The 12,893-nt window shown below is 45.0% G+C and overlaps 1 long non-coding RNA gene across 2 annotated transcripts in view; it reads left to right on the forward strand.

Moving 5' to 3' along the window:
* The window catches only part of LOC140113519 (uncharacterized), a 136,911-nt gene that overhangs the window by 77,206 nt on the left and 46,812 nt on the right, over positions 1-12,893 (forward strand). Inside the window, exon 6 of one of the 2 annotated variants that reach the window (XR_011852722.1) lies at positions 765-1,001. This is a non-coding gene — a long non-coding RNA (uncharacterized lncRNA). Of the gene's footprint in view, positions 1-764; positions 1,629-12,893 lie in introns of those variants that run through there. The other variant, XR_011852721.1, reaches the window with a different exon arrangement.

Genomic DNA, 12,893 nt, shown 5'->3' on the forward strand with positions numbered 1-12,893 from the left:
AACTCCCCAGGCAAATGTTTCTTGTGGTATGTACCCATGTTTGGGTTTTTAAGTTTGTTTTTATGATTTACTCAATAAAATTTCATGTGTCATCAATACACATCTCTTGCTTTATTAAGTATCCCTCAGATGTGTGACATACTATTATTTCTAAATTATTTCCCCACCCTTTTAAAAAGAGTGTTAATTAGTAAAGGGAGGCAGCTAGGGGCATTTTATTAGTAAAGGGAGGCCTTTTATGACTGTTTTAGTGTCATTTTGTGCTATTTTGGTTGGTGGTGTGCCCCAGGATTTTCTAAGTATAAAAAGTGTGCCGCGGCTCAAAAAAGGTTGAAAATCACTGCCTTAGCAGATCAGTACAATCAGACACTGATGGGATTAAAGAGATTGCTTACTGCCCTGGGTCAGGATTTGCTGCCAAGATGGCGGCGGTCAACATGTGGCAGGTCTCGGGACCTCCATTCGGCCAGCGATCCCCCTCAGCCAGGCCCCACTCACCCTTTGGTCATAGCAGGCCCTCTGTGTGCAGACAGAGCAGTAGCCTTCTTCTCTGCAGCGGCCCTCAGCGCAGCCCAGCTGATCCGGTAGGCAACTGTAGGCGGATTCCCCAATGCTAGTCACGCCCCCCGCTGCATGTAATATTTAGGATTACAATTGTTAAAAATACAGATAACATTGCAGCTTTGGTAATCAATTTCAGTATGCTGGGAACCCTTTTAAGAAAATGACATTTCATTCTGTACTGTTCTTCTTACTAATTGCAGATGAATCGCTCCCTTACACCGGGGAGCGATGCGAACAACTTACATTACACCTGCAACGAGTGCTGGCTGGGACATCCTGCTGAATGTTGAGTAACAGGAACTGAACTGGTGCTCTGGTAATGTCATCTAGAGCCCCTTAGGCTCATTAGCATAATTATATGTAGGTTTTAGAAGGAAGATTTGTCATGGATAAGAAATATAAGAAGATTACCACAGTCCCGGTGCCTGGATCTATGAGTAAGTGTCCCTGGTTTATCATGCCTGATTTGATGGTAGATTTCCTTTAACCCCTCATGGACGCAGCCTGTTTGTACATTAAGGTTCAGCCCTTTTTTTTAAAAAAAAAAAATTACCATTGTCTCTTCCTGTAGTAATAACATTTCAACGCTTTAACATATTCTTGTGATTTTGAGACTGTTTTCTCGTGAGACATTGTAGTTTATGTTAGTAGTGTCATTTCTCTGATCAGTTACCTTTTTGAGGCGGTAAATATTCTATAATTTAGGAAAATTTAAATTGTCAGGAACTTGTAATGCCTCACATGATAGAGCAAAGCGACTTGAAATACTTGCCAAAGCAAACTAAAGAAGCAATGAAACGGTGTGGCGTACAGTCTCAGATTATTCCAGAGCCAGGAGAAAGCGTTGTTTCATGTGTCCAAAAAACATAGAGAGGAAAACTGAGCGATATTGTTCCACTTGTAAGGAAACTGTTTGCGAAGAACACTCTTCTGAAAAAAATAACATGTCAGAATTGTTTGGAAGATTAATATAATAGAAAAGAAAGTTAGAATAAAAATGTAGCTGCAGATAGTTTGCTATAGATTTCTATGCATTTTTGTGTCTTCATGTCTTTGAGTGAAATTTGGGGGAAAAAAAAGATTTTTTGGTGTTTTCTGTGAAAATTTATAATTAAAATGTTGTCCACTATTCATTTTTTTTTGTATCATTCTTTTATTGAACAAGATACATGGTACAGCAAGAATCAGCATTGTAAGGCACATATATTGTACTGAAGCAAAAGAAAATACAAGCGCCTTTCGCGCACGCAGGCGCAGGTGCCTATGACTAACAATAAAGTGTTTAATCAAGTTATACATTTTTAAGTAAGCCTGTAGTTAACAGATAGTATAAATACATAACAATTTAACGTAGTTAATGTAGTCTTGTCAAGAATATGGTGTCCTTGAAATCAGAGCTTCGTCTTTATTGGCTATTATTGTAAGAATATAACATCTTATCATAGCGAGTATAAAATGTCTAAACCTTGTCTATATTCCTATAGATCCCTTTTGTTGTTGGGGAGGGAAAGCCCCATCTCTAAGGAGGGAGGGAGGAAAGGTATAGGGGAGAAAGGGAGTCTAGTGTCAGCTAGAGAAAATCTTTTTTAGCTATTTACATGAAGGAGAGAAAGTCCTGTGAGTTTCTAAAGTCGAGCCATGGTCCCCAGGTTTTAATTTGCTGTTCGGTCGTGTGATATGTGTCTGCTGTGAGCTCTTCCATCCTATGTAGGAGCGATATCTCTGATAGAAGGTCAGAGCAAGTAGGGACCCTAGTGGATTTCCATAGGCGTGGTATCAGAGCCCTAGCCGCTATTAACACAAAACCCACTAGCAATTTTTTGGCTTTCGCATTGGGAATCGGGAGGAGATTTAGTAGTAGGGTGGTGGGTTCGTCGTTCAATTTGATCCCTGTTAGCTTCATTATGAGTCTAATAACTCTGGTCCAGTGTGGCCTTAACAGGGGGCATCCCCACCAGATATGTGTCATATTTCCTGACGCCTGCCTACATCGCCAGCACTCATCAGAGCACGAGGGATATGCTTTATTCAGTTTCGCAGGGGTCCAGTACCATCGTGACAATATTTTAAAGTTTGCTTCTTGAGCTTTACCCGATAGGGAGAGCCTGTGGCAAAGCTCAAATGCTTTAGCCCAATCGTCTTCTGGTAATGTTTTGCCTAGCTCAAGTTCCCACGTCTTAACATATGGTAAGTCCGATAGCGCCCATTTGTCTAGCAGCAAATCATAGATTGCAGAGATCGCGTGTGGGATGGGAGTCTTTGATGTACATAATAACTCAAACGGGGTCATAGACCTGTGTAGCTTCAGGCTACTTTTATTGGCATTATAGAAATGTCTCAGTTGCGTGTATTCCCATCTCAGTCTGTCTGTACAGGTGTCCGCTCCTACTACTTCCTCAATGGGCCGGAGACTTGTGTCGCTTAACAGTCTAGCAAAAGTCAGGGGTTTATCGTCTCTAAGGGGACGGAGAAACTGACTGAGGCATCCTGGCGGAAAGTCAGGGTTGTCAACCACTGGTGTCATAGGTCCATCAGTAGAGAATAATTGCATTGTGTTACTCATTCTTTTTACTAGTCTAAGGACCTGAGAGGTAACATATGGTGTTTTGGAGAGGTGAAAGTTCTGGTGTATATATGTCGCTGTCCAAGGCAGTATGGTCAGAGGTACTGGGGAAAAGGTGTTTTCAATGTGTACCCAGAGCTTGTTTTTCCTAGAGTGGAACCAGTCCAGTATGCGTGCCAAGGTCGCGGCTGTGTAATAGCTGTGTAAGTTCTGGTAAACCTAAGCCTCCCTGGTGCTTCCTCCGTATCAGAGTTAATCTGGATATTCTGGGAGGAGTTGAGGACCATAGGAATTGGTTTATAATTTTCTGTAGCTTCCTGAAAATCGGACCTGGTAGTGTTGTCCGCGAACGCGCAACATTTATATATTTGCTCTCCTACTTTAATTCCCGAAATTGCTTCATTTGTACGTATCGCCTTCAATAAATGTTCGATTACAAGCGCATATAGGAGAGGGGAGAGGGGGCAGCCCTGACGTGTGCCGTTACGGATGGTAAAGGTGGGAGAGAGGGACCCATTTATTCGTATTTGCGCCTGTGGGAGGGCATACAGGGCTTTGATTCGTGCCAGCGTTGTCGTTCTCAGTCCTATTTGCTGTAGGGTCGCCTCTAGGAAGCCCCAGTCCACCCTGTCGAATGCTTTCTCTGCATCTAGTGAGAGAAGTAAAAACGGTGTGGAGCTGGTTTTCGCAGGGTGTAGTAGGGAAAAGGACTTCAGGGTGTTATCCCTTGCTTCCCGCGTTGGTATAAAACCTACTTGATCAGGGTGGACTAGTGTACCCATGAGGCGAGCTAGTCTGCAAGATAGTAGTTTGGCGTAAATTTTTGCGTCTACATTGATCAAAGAGAATGGCCTGTAGCTTGGGCAAAGTTGGGGGTCTTTGCCCTCTTTTTCGGTATCACTGTAATATGAGCATATAGGAAGGAAGGGGGAAAAAGGTTGTTATCAGATATGGAGTTAAATGTCGCAAGTATGTTGGGGGAAAGGTCTTCCAGTAGGGTTTTGTATAACGCCGCTGTGTAGCCGTCGGGCCCCGGGCTTTTACCTGATGGAAGAAGTTTAATAACTTGTTTGAGCTCCTCGGGGGAGAAAGGGAGGTCTAGGGTTTCTGCTTCTTCCGTTGGTATGGTTGGCAGTGCTGTTTTTTTGATGTACTGGGTCAGGGAGAGGGGGGGCTGAGGTGGTTGGAAGGTTGTCTCTGGTGGTGGTAGATTGTATAATGACTTATAGTACTCAGTGAAGGCCTCTGCAATTTCCTCAGTTTTGTGTACTTGGGCTCCATTATGTGATTTGATGGAGGGGATGTATGTTGATACCCTGGCATCCCTGAGAGCTCTCGCAAGTAGTCTACCGGGCTTATTACCCCATTCGTACAACGAGCGGGCATATATATGTTTTAGTCTCTTCTGACCCTCTTCCAGCAGGGAGTTAAGTTCTTGTCGGGTGGCAGTAAGCTCTCTCAGAGTAGCTTCCTGTAGCGTCTTTTTATGCTGAGCTTCCAAGTTCTGAAGAGCGGCAAGAAGAGAAGAAATTTTGGCTCCCCTCTCCCGCTTCAACCTACCCCCATGTCTCATGAGTACCCCTCTTAATTCACACTTCAAGGCCTCCCATTTAAGAGCTTCCGAAGAAAAGGTATGTCTCTGATCTGAATTAAAAGCTATTATCGTTTGTTTAAGATCTGATAAACATAGTCCGTCTGTCAGTAAGGATTTGTTCAGTCACCAACTAAATGGGCGTCTTTTCTGGTGCGTGATACCTAATGTGCATGATACGGGAGCATGGTCAGATAGGTAGATCGACCCTATTTCAGAGTCTTGGACCTGCGAAAGGAGGTGGTGTTGCACAAAGATGTAATCTATTCTACTGTAGGTATTATGTACCATAGATAGGAACGAATAGTCTCTGTCTGTCGGGTGGCTTAATCTCCATACGTCACAGAGCTGTAGGGCATGTAGGGCTTTCCTGACTCTATTCAGTTTGTTGTAGGATATAGAAGATTTCCCTAAGGACGTATCCAAAAGTGGGTTGAGAGCAAGGTTTAGATCTCCACACAATATCAGTGACCCCCTAGCAAAAGTACAGAGTTCCTCAAGCGTCCTTACCAGAAAGGAGGTCTGCTCTGAGTTAGGGGCGTAGACGTTTGCTATTGTGTACAATGTTCCCTGTATCTCGCATTTTACGAATATAAATCTGGCATCTGGGTCTAGCTTAGTTTCTAGCACTTTGCATTGGGCAGATTTATGGAAGAATATTGACACCCCCTTTGATTTCCCTTGAGGGTTAGTGCCGTGGTGAGATACAGGGTAGTAGCGATTTTTGCACGAGGGGGTTTGGGTCGAGCTAAAATGGGTCTCCTGTATACATAAGACATGAGCTCGTTGTTTGTGAAAGTTATACAACACCCTGGACCTCTTTTCAGGGATATTGAGGCCTTTCGCGTTAAATGAAGCGATCTTTAGTGGTACCGCCATTGCAAGACTTATGACAAGGCCAAGAGGTAAGAAGGGGGATTTGTGGGGAAGGCAGAGGGTAACAGATGGGGAAGGGAGTCCCTAGTGAAAATGAAGTCTTATATAAATGCAAAACTTGTATCAAGCTATCTAGTGGATAGCAACTGTATTAATTGTAGCAGAAAATCTGCTGTGCGATCAGCACAAATAAACCTAGGTACTATACCAAGGTTTCACCTATTGGGGGTGAGTGACAGCACAAAATAGGTCTTCGTCACGGAGTTGACCGTATTCCAAGTTCGATGTGTAATTCGGTCAATCTAAGTAAAGAGTACCTGCAGGCCGAAATATGAGAATCGAAATAAAACGTGTTTAACATGTTAGGGAACTGAACCATTTGTAGTCACGAAATGATGACAATCATGGGAGGTAAACATTAACATAATAAACCTCTGCTCACTGTTTCCTGTAATGAAGAAAAAATAACCATATATATCTATAATATCCTATTGTATAGAACAGCGGATCTTTCAATCCATCTCACCACTCCAGCAGCAGGCGTGTGTGTTCTCAGTCCTCCTGGGAATCTGGGTTGGAACGGCGCCTTCGCCTCTGCTGTCTGCGGGGTCTAGGTGAAGCTCCTCGCTGGTTTCGGGTATTTCCCCATGTTGAAGCTCCTGGATTTGGTCCGACTGCTGCTAAGTTTGGAGCATCCCAGTCCGGGAGGGATAATGGTGGAAGGTTTAAGTCCCGCAGGAAAGCCGGAAGATCTTCTAGGTGAGTAAGAGTCGACTGTGTATCGCCTGAACGAGCGTATAGGGCAAAGGGGAAACCCCATCTGTATGATATACCTCTTTCTTGGAGCTGCGATAGAAGTGGTCTCAGGATCGCCCTCTGCCGCAGAGTGCGCCTAGAAAGATCTGGAAACAGGCTGATCTTAGCTCCATCAAAGTCCAGTTCTCCCTTTGCCCTTGCTCTTTGCATAATTCGTTCCTTTAGACTGTAGAAATGTATCCTGCATATCACATCCCTTGGCCTCGAGGGATCAGCACTTCTTGCCCTCAGCGCTCTATGTGCACGGTCCATTTCAATGGGCGTATCAACAGGGCGTTCTAGGAGCATGTTAAATATTCCTGTTAATGTAGCTACTAAATCCGGTTGATGTGTAGCCTCAGGAAGACCCCTGATCCTTATATTATTGCGGCGGTTCCTGTTTTCGATGTCATCAATATGTGCCACTAGATGTCGCTGTTGAGCTGTCTGATCTTCCAGCTTCTCTTGTAGCACAGTGACTGCAGAAGTGATTTCAGACTTAAACGTTTCAAAAGCTGCCACACTTTCATGTAAATTAGTTATGTCTTCTCTCACCACTTGTAAGTCCCTGTCCCAGGCTCCACGAAGTTCCCCAGCTAGATTGTCCATATCCCTCTTAGAGGGGAGCAGTGCAAGTAGGGCTTGTAATTCAGGATGGCCTCTCAAAGTGAGGACAGCTTCCTCTGGTGGTGGAAGGTCTGCAGGCATGCTGGCTTGAGACCCAGACCCAGGGGGGCTAGTGCTGGATGACCCCAGTGAGGTGGCAGCTCCAGGAGAGAAAGTGGGAGCCCCTGCGTTTAGAGGTGATCCTCCCTCCACCCTGCCCTTCTGTGGGCTATTCTTATTACTGGGCACGATTTTTGCCCCTTCTGAGGAGGCTGGCATGGTGCTTGGGGTGCTGCACTGGGGGAATCCCAATGCTGTGCCTCTGCCGCCCGTTACCTGGTGTCCCTCCGGTGTCAGCGCGGGACTCAGGAGGGGAGTCCCCGGGTGCTGTGGTTCAGGCAATGTGCCTGGTTGAGCAGGGCTTTGGGGCTCTAGTGTGGGGAGAGGACACACTGTCCTGTTCTCCTTACCCCTCCGCTTCGTTGGTGGTGAGCGGCGGTGCCGCGAGTGCGGGGCCGCACGTGGCAAAGATGGCGGCGGGCTTCTTCTGCCGCGGGTCCTCTCCGGGGATAGAGATCGCTGCTGGAGCGGAGAGAAATAATTGCGGATCGGTGTTGCAGACACCGATCTGCTCTGGAGGCGCTTAGAGGTCCTGTTGGCTCCCGCTTTCCCCATAGATTGGGCTATTTTCGTCCCTTTGGCTTCGGCTCTGCACGGAGCTCAGCTTAGCCGCGTCCTATCGCCATCTTGGCTGGCTCCGCCCCCCACTATTCATTTTTTATTGTGAAAGTTATTTAAGTGTGTTTTTCTACATTATGGGCATGGGGGGCCTAAAAGGCCCCCATTACGTTAATATGTATATTTCTAACGTCATGCATTCTAGGGTTAAGAAAAGACAGTGAAGAACAGTGCATCACGCAGCGGGCATGGAGGAGCGGGCATGGAGGAGCGGTGCTGGAGCGGGCATGGAGGAGCAGAGCGGGCATGAAGGAGCGGAGCGGGTGCTGAAAGAACAGCGAAAAACACATTGCAGATGGTCCGAACATCTGCTAACTTATCGGAAGTCACGTGCGCCAAGCGGTGTTCTTCACAATAGTATGTGAAGAAAAATATGTGTGAAGAACACATTGCAGATGTGAAGAACATCTGCAATGTGTTCTTCACTGTGTTCTTTCAATGTGTTCTTTCAGTGAAAACATCTGCAAACATCTGCAATGTGTTCCACTTTAGTGTTATTTCAATGTGTTCTTTGAGTGAAAAATGCTCGAGTCTCCCATTGACTTCAATGTGGTTCGTTATTCGAAACGAGCACTCGAGCATCTGGAAAAGTTCGACCTGAGTAACGAGCACTCGAGCATTTTAGTGCTCGCTCATCTCTATGCACAACTCATGCCACTTTAGACAAGCAACACAAACATCATTATCCAGGTTGTCCTGAGTACGACTGTCACGGCGAGGGCGCCGCCGCCTCGTCACGTGACGTGGGGTGCAACTGTACGGGTTAATTTAGCCTACTCAAACTTGCGCTCACCTTTCACTCAGGACACAAATTGAGGATAAATCACACCTCATACAGCTCCAGCACCCCAGGACCAGACCCGCTGCCACCACTTATTGCATTTATACTGGGACCAATAAGTATCCCACTCTACATCAACTCTTCCCTCTCAGGCAGTCACCTTGTCACACCACTAGACATGCACATTCAGCTCCCTAGCAGTCACCTTGTCACACCACTAGACATGCACACTCGGCACTCTAGCAGTCAGACAGCTAACCACACTTCACAAGGCTATGAGTTCGCAGAGCATACAGGGACCAAAATTAAAGTGAAAATCTTTAATTACAAAAAGTTGGTCAGTGCATAAAAAAGATGTTAAAAACAAAAGAATTACAAAATAAAAGGACACACAACACTGCAAAACAGTTATAAAATAAAAAGGGAGAAAAATAACAGTAACTTACAACTTAAAGTAAATCCTGATTCCCTGGAGGTGGGAGAAATAAGGAACGCACTCAGCTGGTCAAGCAGCCCCCAAAATGTGAACATCATTTTCTGGATTTCATATTGTTTTATATCTTCTCAGTTTGGTTCAGGTTTCAGAACCGCCCATTCATTAATTAGTCCAGAGGGTCATTCATGATTGGGCAAAGTGTTTATGAGGGTGGAGAGTCCAGAAATGTTTAATAGTTCTTTGTTTCCAAATCCCTAGATGCAGGGGTGGGTGTGGGTGCAGAGGAGAGGTGACCAAATGGCTTTTGAGGTCACCAGAGAACATTCTGCAGGTCAGAGTTTATCAGGTTGTAAGGATCTCCAGGAAGTTGTAAAGAGGCCTGGACGCTTCAATAGATGCCATATATTTCAGCAAAGTTTGTAATTACCCTATAGTTAAGCCAATCTTATACATTCACGATTAAAATCTCCTTGACATTGACAATTGCCTAACAGCAATGCATGCCGCAGTTTGTCTGGAAGTGAGGCTCTTGAACAGGGTAGTGCTAGTATAAAAATTGTCCACCAAATCTCAGACTATCTTTCCGGACATTCCCAGGGAGCACTATTCTTGGGGCACTATTCTAGAGTCCTTCCCTGAATATATAAGTGTACCCTGATGCACTCTCACACAGCTTATACATCTTCACGCCATACCTTGCCCTCTTATAGGGCAGGTACTGGGGGAACTGAAGTCTCCCTTTGAAGTGTACCAGGTACTCGTCTATCGATTTGTGCCTTTCGGGCGTATACACTTCCATAAATTGGGCACTCAGATCATCTCTGGGTGGACACTGTGCATTGGCAGCATAATGCAAAAGCCTATGGATGGCTTCCAAACGCATCTTACACATCACCATGAGGAACACCAGGGTGTGGCATAAAAACCTTGCATAAAACTTTAGCAATTGTGTAAGGTAGTATAGGTAATCCTTGCTGCACAATAACACTTTACATGGTTCCTGCGTCCTAAAGACACATTAAGAACTATTATCCCTTCCAGCAGGTAGGCATCCATGAATCCTATGGAGTGGCTTCTGGCAAGACTTTATCCCTGATTCTTTACGGTTGTTGAACCCCTGGGTATTAGGTTTGAGGTTGTCCGTCATAAAAGCCAAACAACCGACTCAGTTTGCCACAGGCCAAGGAAGCTACTGAGGCCTCGGGACTGATACCCTGTTCCATATTTGGTCCCGGTAAGTCCCATGCCAATACCAGCGACCCTCTTTTCTATCACAGCAGTATCCTGAGTATTAGTAGATTAGTATACATTCACATTGTCAATAATACATTCACATGAATACATGGCAATAGTACAATTTTGTAATATTTTCAACATCTTTATCTCTGGCCTGCACCTAAGTCTAGGTCTGAGGTATGGACGACTCCCTAACTTGGTCTCTGGGCACATTGCAGAGCACACAGACCATATTTTGTTACTGTGCCAGCTGTTTTAGAAATACTGTTGTGGCTGGTAGAGCAGAGAAGTTGTACTGCCGTTTTTGTGAATGCTTAACTATTATAGAAATGGTGGAGTCCCTTTTGATCCTCCATAGCCTGAGGAGCAGACTATGGGCTCCAAGAATCACTCAGCGGACGACTTAGTCCTTCGCACTCTGCTGAGGACACAGTCCTTTAACAGTTGAAAATATATTAAAGTCCAATAAACATAGTAAATAACTAAAAAGCACTAATTGTAATACTCAAGAATCATTACTATGTTGTAATTATATCATAAATAGGCATGTGCATAGCGAACAGGGGTTTGACTTTGTGTGCTGCGCTGGGATCTTCACAATACTGGAATGCCTGAAGATCTTCTACTACTTCTTTGACTTACCACCGGCCTGGCAGGCTTGCTGCTAGCTGGAATCACATTCTCTGAGTCTTGGCGTTGTGCATCTTCACAGTCCGGCATAGGCTGTTCATCTTCTTGGGATGGTTCCAGGGGTTTTCAGGTAAGGATGGCTGCGGAAAACACATCACTGGCACTACTACAGCATTATCCAATTGTGTCAAAGTTTGTAAATTCGCCTAACACAGCTCAAACCCTTTTTTTTAAGGCTCCACTTCCTGAAGGATTTCTCTTCATCGATTTCTCCAAACAACTGGATTGGAAAAAGATTCAAATAATCCCTTGACACTGTAGTACATGTTTTGCCTCCATCTTTAGAAATATGGGGGTTGACATGGTCATATCCCTCAACATAGTCAAAACCTCGCCCAAGCAGTTTTCAATAACATTCATTCCCAAAGTTACAGAAGGGTTACTTTCACCTCTTTCCACATCAACAATTACAACACCTTGAGATTTGAGTTCTGCCCGTCCCACCTGAATGGTAACCTCTTTGTACCCCACTTGCCTTGGTGGCTGGCCATTACTGGCTATCACGGACAGGTCACCATCTGGGCGTCTGATGAAGTCTTTGTCAGTCCCTTACCTCTGTTATACAACATATGGAATCATGGTTACCTGTGAACTGGTATCAAGGAGGGCCGTCAAAGGGAGACCATCTATCACCTTGGCTATCAATGGTCTTCTTCCTATATATTTATTGCTCTAGTTAGATGGACCAGATTGTCTTACTCCCAGGGATTGGTCCACTTCCCCGCGGCCCGCCCATTTAAAGGACGACCCCTTTCAATCTGACCAACCTTATTACACTGTCTGCACATCGGGCATCTGATGGTATCAAATTGGTCAGTGGGACGACGTCCAGTGCAGGATAATCGCTGTGGCGGCAGTCTACGCCATGGCCGATGCCAGGGAAGATCATCTGGACTGGAAGCTAGTTGTATTTCCTCGGTGGTAGTACCAGTTTGGAGAAGCTGTACAGTTTTAGACAAAGCAGCAACGCTTTTGGATAACTCCTGTACCTGCAACCTCAAATCTGCAGAGGGGTCCTCAACTTTAATCTGGCGATGTGAACCAGGCAATATTTGCACGGAGGCTACTGCCCCCAGGTGACACTTGATAGACTACTGCTTTACTGGCTCACTATAAGCAGGGGTGCTGTCTTGCAGCACTCGGGTGGCGTGGTCTTTAAACTAGGCAAAGTCCATGTCTGGATTTTGTTAGGACATCATGCGCAATTGGGCTTTGCTGGACTCAGATAACAGGCCTTCCACAAATTGCTCTGTTAACATCTTATCATACTGCATCTTTATTTCTGCGGCTGTATGGGTGTCAAAGGCGCCTTTCAATTTAATAAAGATTTCTTTTACAGTCTTTTTGTCGAAGTCAGGCCAGGACTTGAACTTTTTTTGGGTTGCGCCATTAAGTTGACTAATCAGTATATTGACCTTTTGTTCTTCTGACATGTGGTACAGTCCAAATAAACTAGCCTGACTTTCCAGAAAGTCATTGAGGGTATGTGGCTTGCTGGTGTATCGCGGCCAGCCATGTCATTCCTGATGAATCTACTGTGAGACCAGCAGACTTCAACAACAAGCAGAAAATAAAGCAGTATGTAGACAAGAAACGTCATGCCCATCCATCTTTTATAGAGAGGTGTGACAGATTGGTTGTACATCACAAATATAACCACAAGACCTGTCCAATGTATGACCCAGCAGAATAACATGAAACGGTAAAGAAAGGAAGTGTGGTCAAAGCTGAGCAAGATGGACATTCTATTACCCGGAATGCCTCACATTTCACAAGAGCCTGCGGCAAAGCAGTTTGGACTTGTTGCTGCGAAGTACTACCAGGCGGTTCCTCAGGTGCGACTTTGCGCAAAGTACAACATGTCCCGCAAAAATGAAGCCATCAACCAGCTCCATAGCCAAAAAAGTAAAAATGTTATGCCACTTGGAAGACGGCAATGCAAAAATTATAGATTTTTCCCCACATTAGGGTTTTATAAATTTAGTAAAACGTAAGAAAAAATATTCATGTATGGTTT

The sequence above is a fragment of the Engystomops pustulosus genome, chromosome 1 (assembly GCF_040894005.1).
Source record: "Engystomops pustulosus chromosome 1, aEngPut4.maternal, whole genome shotgun sequence".
Taxonomy (NCBI): Eukaryota; Metazoa; Chordata; class Amphibia; order Anura; family Leptodactylidae; genus Engystomops; species Engystomops pustulosus.